Here is a 15,346-nt window from a genome sequence, read left to right as displayed (position 1 = left end):
TGTAATGAGGCTATGCCCCTTGTTACACCTCTCTGCAACGCAGCCCCCTGCCGCGTTTGCAGAGGGGGAACTAATTCCCCTTGCATACTGGGGGTCCCTGGGGGCCAACTAGCCCACCAGGAGCCTCCAGTATGCGCCAGGGGGCTGCATTGCAGAGAGGTGTAATGAGGCCACACCCTTTTTTACACCTCTCTGCAAAGCAGTCCCCGTGCATGTTTGAAGAGCGGGAACTAATTCCCCTTGCATACTAGGGGTACCTGGGGGCCAGCTAGCCCACCTGGAACCTCCAGTATGCGCCAGGGGGCTGCATTGCACAGAGGTGTAATGAGGCTATGCCCCTTTTTACACCTCTCTGCAACGCAGGCCACTGGCGTGTTTGCAGAGGGGGGACTAATTCCCCTTGCATACTGGGGGTCCCTGGGTCATATCTGCCCAAACACCGATATTCCGAACGATTGAAAATGACTTTTCTTGAGAAACATTTGGATTTGGATTATCATGTCCTATACTTTGGAATTTTTGAAAGACTGACTTTGAGGATGCTATAAATTACTCAAGTCTGCCCGAATTGTGTGGGTAAAATTGATACCTAGTCACTTTGAATAAGAATGTACTTACGTCTCGTCTAACATTTGGAAGAAATATCTAGTTATATGACAACAGGATACCGACATAACTTGAAGGAAATAAGAACGCCCTGAAGAAGTTCTGTTGTACAGAACGAAACGTTTCGGCTGGCTGTGATACACAAACTTAAGGAAAATAAAAGCATTTGAATATACACCAAGATTCAGCGCTTCAATAAGGACTCTAAGTGATATGATTTGATTGGACTTATTGTGCAAGTGGTGCTGTGCCAAACTTTGGAATATTCTCCACTACTCTCTACTACTAACTCTCTCCTACTCCACTATTCTCAAATACTCACTCTCTACTACTCATTCTCTACTACTCTACTACTCTCTACTACTCTCTCTCTACTACTCACTCCCTACTACTCACTCTCTACTACTCTCTCTCTACTACTCACTCTTTACTACTCACTCTCTACTACTCTCTACTACTCACTCTCTACTTCTCACTCTCTACTACTCTCTACTACTCACTCTCTACTACTCTCTCTCTACTACTCACTCTCTACTACTCACTCTACTACTCACTATCTACTACTCTCTACTACTCACTCTCTACTACTCTCTCTCTACTAGTCTCTACTACTCACTCTACTACTCACTCTCTGCTACTCTCTACTATTCTCACTCTCCACTACTCTCTACTACTCACTCTCTACTACTCACTCTCTACTACTCACTCTCTACTACTCACTCTTTACTACTCTCTATTACTCACTCTCTACTGCTCTCTACTACTCACTCTACTACTTACTCTCTACTACTCTCTACTACTCACTCTCTACTACTCACTCTCTACTACTCTCTACTACTCACTCTACTATTCACTCTACTACTCTCTACTACTCACTCTCTGCTACTCTCTCTACTGCTCTCTACTACTCTCTACTACTCACTCTCTACTCTCTATTACTCACCCTCTACTCTCTACCTCTCTCTACTTCTCTCTCTACTAGTCTCTACCTCTCTACCGCTACCTCTCTACCTCTACCTCTCTACCTCTACACCTCTACCTCTCTACCTCTCTCTACACGCACACATATACACATATATATATGCATATATAGGCATATGCATTTATATATATGTATGTGTATGTATATCGAGAGACTGGTACATTGAAAGAGTTGCTCCTGAGGCGAAAAGCCGGGAGCCTGAAATTGATCATTTTTTAACATTGTGATATTGTGTTTTTAACTTGCTTATTTGCACACTGTAATCGTCCTGGCACTTACCCCAGCCTCGCCGAGCAGGTGATTACTAGCTGCTTGGCACTAAAACGCTCGTTTCTTTGGCGCCATTTCCACGCCGAGGGAGCCTAGAGACACGCCCATCTCTGCTGGCCACGCCCCCCCCTCCGACGTCTGAGCTGCCACTACAAGTAATGAGTCCACACCGGAAGTGCAGCGGACGAGCGCAGCGGGCGCGCCGTTTGCGCACCGAAGGCGCGCTTAAGGCAAGCTCGTCTGCGGTCGTCCGCGACGAGGACGCGACCAGCGCCGACAACCCTGCCCAAATTTACCCTCAGCTCCCACGTTATACCCGGGAGTCACTGATTAATCTACGAGGGTTTGCTCACGAAGGTAAGCTCACCTTTGAAGACACAGCGTGTCCACTACCGGACTTCACACATAAGGGCCTGCTTATGGGAGGCCTTCTGAACGTCAGATCACTACCAAAGCATGCTAATGAAATTGGTCTTCTCATAGAATCCCACCATCTAGATGTCCTTTTTCTAACTGAGACGTGGACTCAAACCGATTGCGATATTGATTTAGCCGGGGCCTGCCCTCTAGACTTTAACATTTTGCACCTCCCCAGACCCAAAGGCCGTGGTGGCGGAGTTGGCATTATCTACCGAGCATCCTGGCAAATAAACACTATAGATATAGATCAAGTGGCTGGGTTTGAGCTCTTGGGCCTATCTATAAACTGCCACCAAGGAGATATTTTCACAGCAATTGTCTGCTATCGACCCCCTGGGTCCTTTACCATCCCTCAACAGCAAGTATTACTCACCACCTTTACGAATATGGCAACCTCCCACAACAAACTAATCATTTTAGGGGATTTCAATCTCTGGCCAAACGGTAGCCTAGACACAGGTCTGGACAACCTCCTGCTGTCCTGTGACAGCGTGGGACTTCACCAACTGGTTAAGCAACCTACCCATGTAGCAGGCAATCGACTCGACCTTATTTTTTCGAGTCCTGATTTAACACACATGAACGATACTCTGCCCATGAGCTGGACGGATCACTTTCTTATTAAATTTTATATTACCAGCACTAAAACAAGAAAGCCGAACAAAAGCGTTTTACCAGAATTTACATACAGAGACTGGAAAGCTCTGGAAAAACTGAGCTCTACTACCAATGTCTTCGATGTGGAAGGCAGCTTCTCTCCAACTAATTCGGTTGAAAACAACTACAGAGCCTTCAGCGCGAGGATAGCATCCATTACGGACTCCATTGTCCCACTAAAACATTGTAAACCAAAAGGCAGAGCACCTGCTCCTTGGTATAATGATTCCCTGAAAAATCTCAAATCAGCCTGCAAACAGGCTGAGAGGAAGTGGAGACAGGGATACTGTGACAATAATAAAATCATCTGGAAAACCAAGCTCCGTGAATACAAAACTGCCATCACAGAGAGCAAATCGTCCTATTACTGCTCCACTATAGTCAACGCAGCCAACAGTTCGAAAAGCATATTCCAGATTCTTGATAATCTTATTCACCCTGACTGTGCCAAGAAAACCATCCCCCCTTCGCAGACCCTCTGTGATAATCTCGCACAGTTCTTTACGGACAAAATCGTGACCATTATTAATAATCTGGCAACTCCCCCATCGCAAAACCTTATACATTCCCCCGGAGTTGATACCACCAACCGGGATCCTCCGAGTCCAGTCTGCTCTCCTAGGGAAGGTCTACGGGCCTTCCCCCCTATCCCCGAGATTGAATTCGAGAGACTGGTACTTGGCATCACCTCTGGGTCCCCTCTGGACCCTCTGCCCCCTAAAACCTGGAAAGCATGCGGAACGCAGCTGTTCCACACCCTCCGGAGGATTTGTAATCAATCCCTATGTTGTGGACTCGTTCCCACCCCCTGGAAGGAAGCACTTATTACCCTGTTACTGAAAAAAACATCTTTGAACCCGGAGTGTCCTTCCAGCTTTCGACCTATCTCGCTTCTACCCTTTCCAGCGAAGGTGGTGGAACGCTGGGTCAGCTCCTGTCTATCGACACATCTTGAGCAGAATCACGTGCTGGACGATTTCCAATTTGGATTTCGTCCAGCCCATGGCACCGAAACAGCAGTGCTTATAGCCATGGAAGAACTTCGTATGCGGGCAGACAGGGGGCAAGCAGTGGCCTTGATCCTGCTGGACCTGTCTGCCGCATTCGATACTGTTAACCACGTGATTCTGCTGGAGAGGTTGAGGGATGCTGGGGTTGACGGCACTGCCCTGCTCTGGTTCCATTCGTACCTCAGAGACAGGAAACAAGCTGTATCCCTTCCCCCTTTTCAATCTGAATTCTCCCCAGTCCCTCACGGTGTACCCCAGGGGTCTTCTATTAGTCCGATCCTTTTCAATGTTTACTTAAAACCATTGGTCACTCTAATTAAAACCCACAAAATGAAAAAGGTAAACTATGCGGATGACACCCAGCTCATTCTCTCATGGGAGGGGGAAAACTCAATCCCCATGGAAGCTTTACACAATTGCCTAAGAGACACTGCAGGCTGGCTGCACTGTAATTCCCTCCAATTCAATTCCTCCAAAACCGAGGTTTTGTTTTGTCCCGGGAGCAGGATCCCTCGCCCTCTGCCGATGGAATTCTGGCCCCCGGAAAACCCAGACCAGCCTCTACCAGCTACCAGTGTCCGCAATCTGGGTGTCATGCTTAATAACAATCTTAGCATGGAAACGCAGGTAACCAAAACGGTCGCTACCTGTTCGGCCCTTATGCGCTCATTGCGTAAAATCTTGCCATTACTCCCCGCCCAGGCCCGAGCATTGATAGTCAGGTGCACTATTCTTAGTCGCCTTGACTATTGCAATGCTCTCCTGCTCGAGTCTCCAGCGGTACTTTTGGACAGACTTCAACGAGTCCAGTCGGCAGCAGCCAAACTGGCCCTTGGTTGGACCAGGAGATCCTCGGCCACAGCCGCTTTAGCCGAGCTACACTGGCTTCCCTTGAAGCAACGAATAGCCTTCAAGGCTCTCTGCTTGGTCTTCAAGGCACTGCACGAATCAGGCCCAAGACCCCTACAACAATTGTTCTCCTGGTATGTCCCTACCAGACATCTACGATCCGCTACAGCCTGTCTTGTGACGGTACCCAGGTTCAAGAAGGTTAGGAGCGGGGGAAGATCCTTCAGAGTAGCTGCCGCCAAGCTGTGGAACAGTCTGCCCGCCGACATTCGCCAAATTCCACAGCTCCTGCCTTTCAGGAAACGAATAAAAACGTGGCTTTTCCCCTAGTCCCCTGCGCCCCTTAAAACAGTTCCCACTGCTTCTAGTTCAGGAGTAATGCTTTCAGCGCCAGGATACCTGCCAGGTGACAGCTGTGCTTTACAAATGTTTTAAATAAATAATAAATAATATATATATATATATATATATATATATATATATATATATATATATATAGATATACCAACACACTCGTTCACGATTCACAAGAACGCAGTCCAGGCCACCAACAGTTTTCAAAATCCGGATTTATTCACAGCTTTACTAGTAACGAGTGTGTTGGTATTTGAAGGGATTGGCGATCCCATCCGTGGCCCGCCGCTGAAAGAGGCCACTACAGCTTGGCGCCAAAACTTTTGCTGGATATATATATATATATATATACATACATATATAAACATATATAATCTGTATATCTATAGAAATACAAATATAAATGCATGCATACATATACATATATGCATACAGATGCATGTTATTTACATGAAAGTTTAAAAAACACTAATAAAAGCAAAGCTAAAAAGCCACCTCATTACAAACAGAATGGCTTTAACTTAAACGAGGGCGAGATCTATTGCATTTTCAATGCTTGTTTACTTTGGTTCCATCAAGAAGGCATTGAGATGTGTCACACATTTGCCATAAATTCTGAATGTTAGCACTCTAGTTGCTCATTAGATCACTGTAGTAAAGCTACTGCTCACCAGGGAAGTCTGCTGCTGGTATTCAAAGTGCATGTTTCAGTCTGCATGTCAGAATTTCTTTAATGAAATAGAAGAGGATTTGAGAAGTGACTCAAAATGATCCCTAATTTTTCTTTCTGAAGCACTAATCATACTTTCTATGGCAAAATGAACCCCCTCATTTTGTTCCTTTTTAAATTAAATGTTTTCAGACTTACCACTTCATTCCAATCAAGATGGCTTCTGGTGTGCCATACTTTTGTCATAAGTAAGACTGTTAGCGCTCTAGTTGTTCTTTAGAACACTCTGGGACATTATGTCATTGGGCTATACTTGGGCTACATCTGGGTGATATTTGGGCTACATTTGGGCCCTTTTGTTTCTGGTGGCCATCTTGGGAGACTGCATGTCAGAATTTTTTTAATGAAATAGAAGATAATTTGAGAAGTCACTCAAAATGTGCCCTCATTTTTCTTTTTGCAGCACTAATAATACTTTCTATGGCATAATATACCCCCTCATTTTGTTCCTTTTTAAATTAAGTGTTTTAAGAGTTACCACTTTATTCCCATCACGATGGCTTCAGGTGTGCTATACCTTTGTAATAAGTAGGACTGTAAGCGCTCTAGTTGTTCTTTAGAACACTCTAGGAGGCTGCAGTAGAACACAAAGGAATCAACTGACAGTCTCTGTCCTTGTTGGATGTACATGTTTTACTGAGAATGTCAGACTTCATTCTCACAAGACTGAGAAAGATAATGTGAATTTACAGAAAATATGCTTTCATTTGAAATCTTTATTTCGATCACAAGATCCTAAAAGATGTACAAAATACCACATTAGGTAAAATCACAGAGAATAGGTAAATCATTACTGTTGGATACATGGGAAATTTAAAAAGAGAATACTAAAAAAAGGGGGTAACAGGGAATCAAAAAAATTTTTCAAGAATCTCCAGCCATCTTTAGCAATCGAGTTCGGGTGTGCCACATTGCCGTTAAAAATGTTGCCAAAGCAAAGACAATTGGCGGCGATAAGTATGTCTTTAAAACTTTATAATCAGGTAAAAATGTTCTAAAACCCAAGTTTTTTAAGAGGGGGACAAGCCAAAATGTCCTGCTTTTCTGGTAGGCTCGGCAGAAGAAAATCACGTGCACCTCGTTCTCCGTTATATGTTCACATGCCGGGCACATCTCTGTGGGAGACCGGCAGGACCATGCTTTGGTAAAAGAAAACAACGGAAGGGTCCCATACCTCCATTGCAGGAATAATTTTCTTGTTAAGGCAGCAGTCATGCGATCCAAAACACTTTCAAGGTTATACAAGTCTTTGGTTATAATAAAGCGGTGTGTCAGAGATCCCTCTCGTGCGCTATCGAGGGCTCGAAGGAGCATTTTATCGTAGTATGCTCTGGAGAGCACTTTCCTTGGAATCCTTGTGCTTGTGTTTTCCGGGTCTAACCATAATTCTGGTAGTCTGAGGGTTTCGCAGGTTCTCTTAATGTATTTTAGCCAAGGGATTTTGGTGGCGTTGGGTAATAATGAAAATTCCTGTAGCTCAGATCTATAGGAAGGAAGATCTTGGCTGCTCCAAAGACGGCGCCAAAATGTAAGTGGTTTAAGCCCTAGTTCCTCCGTGATAGACCTCATACCCAGGTCCAGTCGCAAGGGCAGAAGTGGGGTACTTAAGGGAAGGGCTGTCAGCTGCCTCAGAAATTTATTCTCCGTGGTTAGGAAAGTGGACGATGGAATGTGGCCCCACAACTCTCCCCCATAAGTAACACCCCCCCCGTGCCTTATAAATTTGGATAGCAGGGGTAAGAGGGCGGTATGATGACTTAGCCGCAATTCTCATAATACCACCCGCCTTCTGGGCCAATTTCATATTTGCCTTTGTCTGGTGTTCCACCCACGTTAAGTTTTGGTTTAGAGTTATCCCCAAGTACTCTATTGTGTGAACCCTTTCCAAGAGCACTGTACCGAGCAAGGGACTTGGACGCTTGAAGGACGTGGGGTTTAAGATCATAAAATTTGTCTTTTGGGGGTTAATTTCAAGTCCCCTATCAATACAGAACTCCAGGAAACCGTCCAACACCCGCTGTATGCCCATCGGGGATTTGGACAGCAGCAGGGTGTCATCCGCAAACATGATTGCGGGCACCCTGCTGCCGGTCAATTTTGGGGCGTCAGTATTTGCAATCCCCGTCAGGTGCGCGATTACCCCGTTCACAAAGAGGCAAAACAGGGTCGGTGCGAGCACGCAGCCCTGTCTCACCCCTCTGCGAACGGGGAATCTTTCTGTTAAGTTGCCACCTCTCCCGCACCTGACGTGTGCAAAATTATTTTGATGTAACTTTATCAAGACCGCAAGAATGTCTTTCGGGACGCCTAACTCTTCCATTACCCTCCACAATTTTGATCTTGGCACCAGATCGAAGGCGGCACGTAGGTCCACGAAAACCGTGTACAAGGTGCCGCCCTCGATCAGTGCAGTCCTCCAATACATGAGGTTTAATCTAAATATTTGGTCAATTGTGGAGACCCCCCTCCTAAATCGTGCCTGATATGGGCTCAGGGTATCTGTCTCCTCAATCCAATTCAGCAAGCGGTTCAATATTAGCCTACCGAAAAGCTTCTGGGATACATCGATGAGGCTTATTGGGCGGTAGTTGGCTGGGAGCAGAGGGGATCCCTTTTTGAATATTGGGACCACCTCTGCTCCCAGCCAAGTATCCGGGACCTCCATTCCCCCAAGGACTGCATTAAATATCAACAGGAGATAGGGAGCCCATATCCCTGGCTTCTGCTTGAAAAGATCCCCTGGGACCCCATCGAGGCCCGGGGCTCCGCAATTGCTACCCGGACTTCTTTTTCCGTGAAGGGTTCACCCTCCTGGCCACTCGCTATTGTGGAGTGGGGTATACTCAGGGCAGCGTCTTCTACTGCATATAGGGACTGATAGTGATTTTTCCAGACACTCGGGGCAATGTTAGGTTCAATTGCCGACGGGAGGTCTTCTGACCAATTATTGACCAACCGCCAGAATTTGCGAGAGTCTTTGGTGGCTAATGCACCGGAGAGTTTCTCCCAATGTTGTTGATCCCATTCGGCCTTGGCATTTACCAGCAGTATCTTATATGCCCGTCTTCTGGCTTGTATCTCCTTCTGGGATCCTCGCACCTTAATTGCGAGTAGGAGTTCACGTTTCGAGTCCCGGCATGTGGCATTGTACCAGGACTTTTTGTGCAACCCGCTGGTTCTAACCGCGCCTTTTGCAAAGAGATCTGACTCTAAGGTACTTATTACCTCTTCGTGGGTTCGCCATAATTGGTCTCTGTTTTCCCCATTAGCGAGATCCCTGCCAAGAACAAATGTCTTTTCCAGCACTGGGGTAATTCTTGCGTAGAGCCTTGGTAACTTATCAGCACTTGTGGCCAATTTTCCCCACCTGACTCTCCTCCTATTATTCTCCAACAATAACGCTGTCTTTACAGTTTCTTTGTCCTGTCCCGTGTCCTCGATGCCTGGCATGGCATATTCAAGTTCGAGGGCGTTGTGGTCACTGCCCCCTCTATCCAGTACCCTAAAGTCGATGATTCGTGACCAACAAGATAATTGAACAAGGACATAATCTATTCTAGATTACCTTCCTGCTTTATTGAAGGTGCATTTGCTTGGAATGTCTGATTTAATATGCCCATTACAGGCCCTTAGGCCATGATTTAAGGTAAGGGCAGTAATCTGCAGTGCAAGGGAAGTCCAAGCTCTTAATGGAGGTGCCACCGTGGGAGGTATCAGCCATCTTGAATCCTCCTCTAGGGAGGGTCCATCAAGAAGGCCAGGCAGTGGCTCGTATTGCGAATTCAAGTCCCCTCCAACCAGGTATGGGAGGTCTCTTGGGATTTCGCTCAAGAAAACCGAGAGTTCCTCTATAGTTTCAGATTCGCCTGATAAAACTACAGGTCGCAAATAAACATTTATTATCAACAATTTGGAGGAGTTTGGCCATTCTAACAAGACAGGTAGTATGTCTTCGAAATGGACTGTTAGCCGTCTTGCCTGACAACCTAATTGAGAGGCTACCCAGGTTGCCAACCCTCCTGACGGTCATCCCCTTCCCCCCCATTTAGCGGGTTTTGAAAACACTGCAAACCCCGAGCATGTATACTCCTCCCTTGCCAAAGTTTCCTGGAAAAGGCAGATACTTTTGGTATTAATAAAAGACGCCCAGTCTGGGCTGTCCATTTTATTGCCCAACCCAGCTACATTCCATGAAATCAGGTTGAGTGTTGGAGGTCTTGGAAGTAATGAGATAGTGCCAGAATTATCTTTCTCTTTTGTGGGGAATTTTACCATTAGATGTTGTGACGGTTCCCCCTGACCCACACCTGAGTTACTATCGTTGCCCAGTGTATCTACTATAGAGTAACCAAGGACCTGGCAGTGTGCAAGATCATTGGGAGTAGTTATCACTTTTCGTGGGACCTGGGGTTGTTCACAGGAGATAGTTATATCCTCACTACCATCTAGTATGTGGTATGGGTGGTGATCCCCAACTATAGACTCAGACAGTCAGTCAACCATTTCGAGGCTGCTGTACCTGTTAGAGGTTGGGAAATAAGCGGGCTGATGAATTCTATATGGCCCCGGGACTCCTCTCACTCTCCCCCCCCCATCCGCCCCTCCTCCTAATGCTGGTCTCCCATCCTTCTTCGTCACCAATTGGGGGTAAATATTCGGGGATCATACGCCTGTGATAATGAGTGTCCCTCCTCCCCGCACAATTGCTCTCCCACTCTTCCAGTAGATCTTGATAATGCCCCCATCTCTGGTCTTCTAGTGAGTACATATTTGAAGGGTAGAAGAATGAGAGAGGGAGAGACTGAATAAGACTCCCTTGGTCATCCTGGTCCCAACTGCAGATGTAAGAGGCTGTCATGGGTTCTCTAAAACTGACCACCACACAGTCACCTCTGGTTGTTTTTCTCGTATTACCAACCCAGGTAGTCCGTCTCACCATAAGGACATCGCTAGTCGTGCCTTGCGGAAGAGGTCTGTAAATAGACAACCAATTGATGACTTTATTCTTAAGGGAAGCAGTCGTCTCAGTAACGGTAGGTTTTAGCTCAGGTACACCCACCAGAATTACTGTATAAGGGGATGCCTCAGGTGGTAAATTGACAGGTTTAATTTTGCGAAGATTATTAAGGATATTATCAGGGGGTTTTGAGACACTATGCAATTTATCCGGAGATGTGACATTACCTTTGGGGTGTGAAGTTATATTTTGGGGGCAGAGTGGTGGAGCCTGAGTTTGTATAGGTAACTTAGTTTTATTTGTAGTGGCCACGGGTTGCGGGGTCTTGTTCTGATTGGATTTGTGTTGTGTGTGTTGAGAAGTAGCTTGGCCATTCTTTCTTGTTAGAGTTGAGGAATCAGTACCCTTTTTAAGCTTTGATTCTAACCCCCCTTTGTCTCCCTTGGTTTCTGTTTTCAGGCTGTCTGCAAGCTGGACTGTAGATTTTTCAATGATGACCAGCCTGGCTTCGATCTTTATCAGCCGAGCTTCAAGGGGGCCTCGGAGAGACCTAAAGAGTGTACCTATATCTGCAAGTGTTATGTCCTCACTAGAGGATTCCGTTGAAGTATCGATGGAATGAGAAGATGTGCCCCTAGGAATAATGGTTACTGGTGGGGCCTCCAGCCTGGAATTGGGTGGTTGGTCAAGGGTGTTACTACCAAAGCTAGCATCACCCTTAGTGGGGATGGGCTTAGATGTTTTTGACTTACATCCTCCCTTAGTTTGCCCCCCTTTCTTCCTTTTTTGAATTGCTCCCTCCCTTGCACCCCTTAAGAGATCCGAAACATTCTCGGTAATGGTGACAATGGCTGAGTCGATGTTGGGGGTTGGAAGTGGGATGGGTGGTATTTGGCCCATCGGTAAGGTCATTAGGCTCATGTCTTCGAGATCATCTAGGGCCTCCCTAGTGAGGTCTGAGTTAATAGGAGACTGATTAACCCCAGGACCCTCAAGGTTTAAGTTATTAGGCTCTGGCCTTCCTTCAGGGGTCTTAGCCAGAGCCATTGGGCCCATTGATGATCTCCTTACCCAATCAATTTCCTGGGAAATGCGTCTTTCAAGTACAGTGATTTCGTCTATCAAGAGTGATCCCGCCTTGACGAAGTAATTATCGATAGGACCTTTAGCGGCTCCTGCCAAGGCCTGTAACGCTTTAGTTCTAGTTTCCCTGGTGCACATCTCGACCCCAATGTGGTCAGGGCCTGGCGGCTGGTGGGATAATAGAATAATCCGGCCAAGGGGGGTGGCCCGGCCTCGGTCTCTGCCGTCCTCGAACGGCCTCAAATGGCCCGTCCTTTGCCCGGGCTTCGCTCCGCACTTCGTTCCGCGCGCGTCCGGCGAGCGCGGGTATTGTGGTGTTTATGTACGTGTGTGCGCTGTGTGCGTGACTACAGGGAGAGCGGGCCAGGTGACGACAATTGGCCTCGCAGGGACTCCTGGTAGTTCGAGTCCCTGCCTTCACGCTCGCAGCCCTGAAAGCTGCCACAAGCCCCCACAGAGTGTCCAGGTAAAGAGGGCGAACTGTAGCGTTGGTCCTCGGGAGGCAGATCAGAGCAGTAGGGTCACTGTCCGCAGCTCCGCTTTAATCCCAGGTGCAGGCAAAGGAGAACCCACCGGTGCAAGGAGATGAAGAGCTTTTAACAGCAGCTGGTACGCTGTGGGCGTGGCTACAGGGAGAGCGGGCCAGGTGACGACAATTGGCCACGCAGGGACTCCTGGTAGTTCGGGTCCCTGCCTTCACGCTCGCAGCCCTGAAAGCAGCCACAAGCCCCCACAGAGTGTCCAGGTGAAGCGGGAACCGCGGAGCGGGTCCGGCGAACTGTAGCGTTGGTCCTCGGGAGGCAGATCAGAGCAGTAGGGTCACTGTCCGCAGCTCCGCTTTAATCCCAAGTGCAGGCAAAGGAGAATATGCTTTCAGTTTAGCTTATAGATCCCCTTCCAAACCTTTCACAATGATGTCACTTGTGTTACCTCAGATTAGGAAGCACATTGAGCTTCTTTGCTGTTGCTTTGTGTCATGTTTTTTGATAATGCTGGGTAGGAATGTTTGCAAGAGAGAGGAAATGTATTTTGTAAAATAGTGAGGTTTCAGTAGTAACCTGGAATGCTTGTACATAGGACCTGCGCTCTGTTTCTTAAATCTTATTTATAAAACGATTTTTGGGCAAATTAATTGCTTTTACATTTTTGAGAAGGAATAATTAGTGTCTGCATGATTAAATAAATATATTTGAACCTTTCACAATCATGTCACTTGTGTTACCTCAGATTAGGAAGCACATTGAGCTTCTTTGCTGTTGGTTTGTGTCATGTTTTTTGATAATGCTTGGTATCAACATTTGCAAGACAGAGGATTTGTATTTTGTGAAATAGTGAGGTTTCAGTAGTGAAATTGAATTCAGTTTAGCTTATAGATCCCCTTCCAAACCACTGTGGGAAAATCATGAGATATTAGTTTTCTTTCAAACATGATTCATGATATCACAGCAGAAGGCTTTTTCACATGGTAAAATCACCTTAGAACACACCACAATTCCTAAAATGAGTATGGTACCATCAACAAATGATTTATAATGTAACTAAAGTCCTAAAACCCTCTATTAACTACAATGCTTTTTAATGAGGTGCTATCATGTATATTGGTCCCAAGATGGCTGCCAACACTTCTTGGATGAAGGGCTGACATCCAATCAGATCAGATGTGTGGTTAAGCTCCGCCCAGATATATATATTTTTTTTAACCTAAATTACTCAAAATCCACTGGAGCACATATCTTGAGACATAGCAAAGGCACTTCGGGCTACCAGTCCCTACAATTTTGTCAAGTTTTGTGGAAATCCATTCAGCCGTTCGGGCTAAAAGTGAGTCCAACCACCCTATGGAAATTAACATGGGGAAACATGTTTTGGGACCCCCTTTTATCTCGGCCCCCGCTTGACGAATCCCCCCCAAACTTTCAGGGAAGGAGCAGAGTGGAGCGGGCCATCTTCTTTGAGAAATTTGCGAAGATTCGTCCACCGGCGCCAAAGTTATTGCCAATAGAATGTTGCGGATTTCCTATGGAAATCAATCCTAACTATAACTACCTACTGGCGACCGCCAGTAGGTAATATATATATATATATATTACGATTTTCGCGGGGGGAGCGCCCGGTACGCGCACCGGGGAGCGTACCGGGGAGCGTACCATGGAGAAAACCCAGTGAAACAGTAAAATAATAATTTAAAGTGCTTAGAGGTAGGGTAGCTCTGAATAGAGTTGTTGTGTTGTGTGGGTGATTTAAGTACCAACATGTAGGTACCAACATGTAGGTACCAATGCAGAGTCTTAAATTCAATGTACACCTTCTTTTCTGTAGATATCTTCAATGTTGTTACAGAAGTTATTGTGGTATATGGAATCCATACCATAGTCTGTCAGGAAAGCAGAAACAGATCCTTTAAGCACTCGCTGAGAAGGCCAAGGGGATCATGGGTAGTCTACCCTGCTTCCTTATGATCTTTTAAAATTGCACAGTATACTGTAAGTCTCACTTTATATTATAATCATTTTGATACTACTTCATGAATTACATATAAAAATGAATAATGTCTCAACAATTTTTAATTATTAAATAAAAATTTATTGGTTAGAATTTTCATAGTTTAATAAAACTTCCAGCATTAGATGATCTGGAATCTCCTTAAAATTGCATGATTCAATATCTTGTAAACAGTCAATAAATTGTTGGTCCAGAGACTCATCCATAAAGTCCTCGTCAACAAAATCTTCTTGAACAATCTCCTGAACGGTAATTTTGAAAGAAATATTGATGATTTCTTGTTCTCCTTCCATTTTCTTGCTGTAAATTGCATAAAAAATAACTATATCAGTAGAGTTAGGGCACTGTTGGGTTTAAGTTCAGAGAGGTACTTCTTAGTTTTTAACAGTGAAGTTATCTTTGGGCAGTGTATGGTATCAGGCAGGAAGTAGAAATATAAAAAAGTGTATGTGAGGAAGCCTAAGTAAATTCATAATTATACCAGAGAAGCCTAACTCAATCTATAACTATAACAGAGAAACCTATCTGAATCTATAACTTTAACAGAGGGACAGTAAATAACTATCAGAAAACGTTTTTACAAATTAACTTAAAGTGCCCTTTACAAATTAACAACTTACCTTACAGAAAGCTGTTGAAGTTTTATGAGAATATCCTTTAAAGATGTACCTCAGGTAGTTGTAGTCAAAATGGCCCTGTTTCCCTCTCATTTTTCATTTATATTCATGTACATAACCAATCAAATGTCAGGAATTAAAAGTAGAAATCGAAATAACATTTTAATTGGTTGTAAATTCCAACACTTCATATGTGTTTTTGTCATGTAATTTACCTCAGGCTATTTAGACAGGGCTACAGCCCAAATGGCTCAATGGAATTCCACCAAATTTGGGAAAATGGTAGGGACTGGTATGTAGTAGGGCCTA

This window comes from Lissotriton helveticus, chromosome 6, assembly GCF_964261635.1.
Source record: "Lissotriton helveticus chromosome 6, aLisHel1.1, whole genome shotgun sequence".
Lineage (NCBI taxonomy): Eukaryota > Metazoa > Chordata > Amphibia > Caudata > Salamandridae > Lissotriton > Lissotriton helveticus.
Note: the sequence above shows the minus strand (reverse complement) of the source record.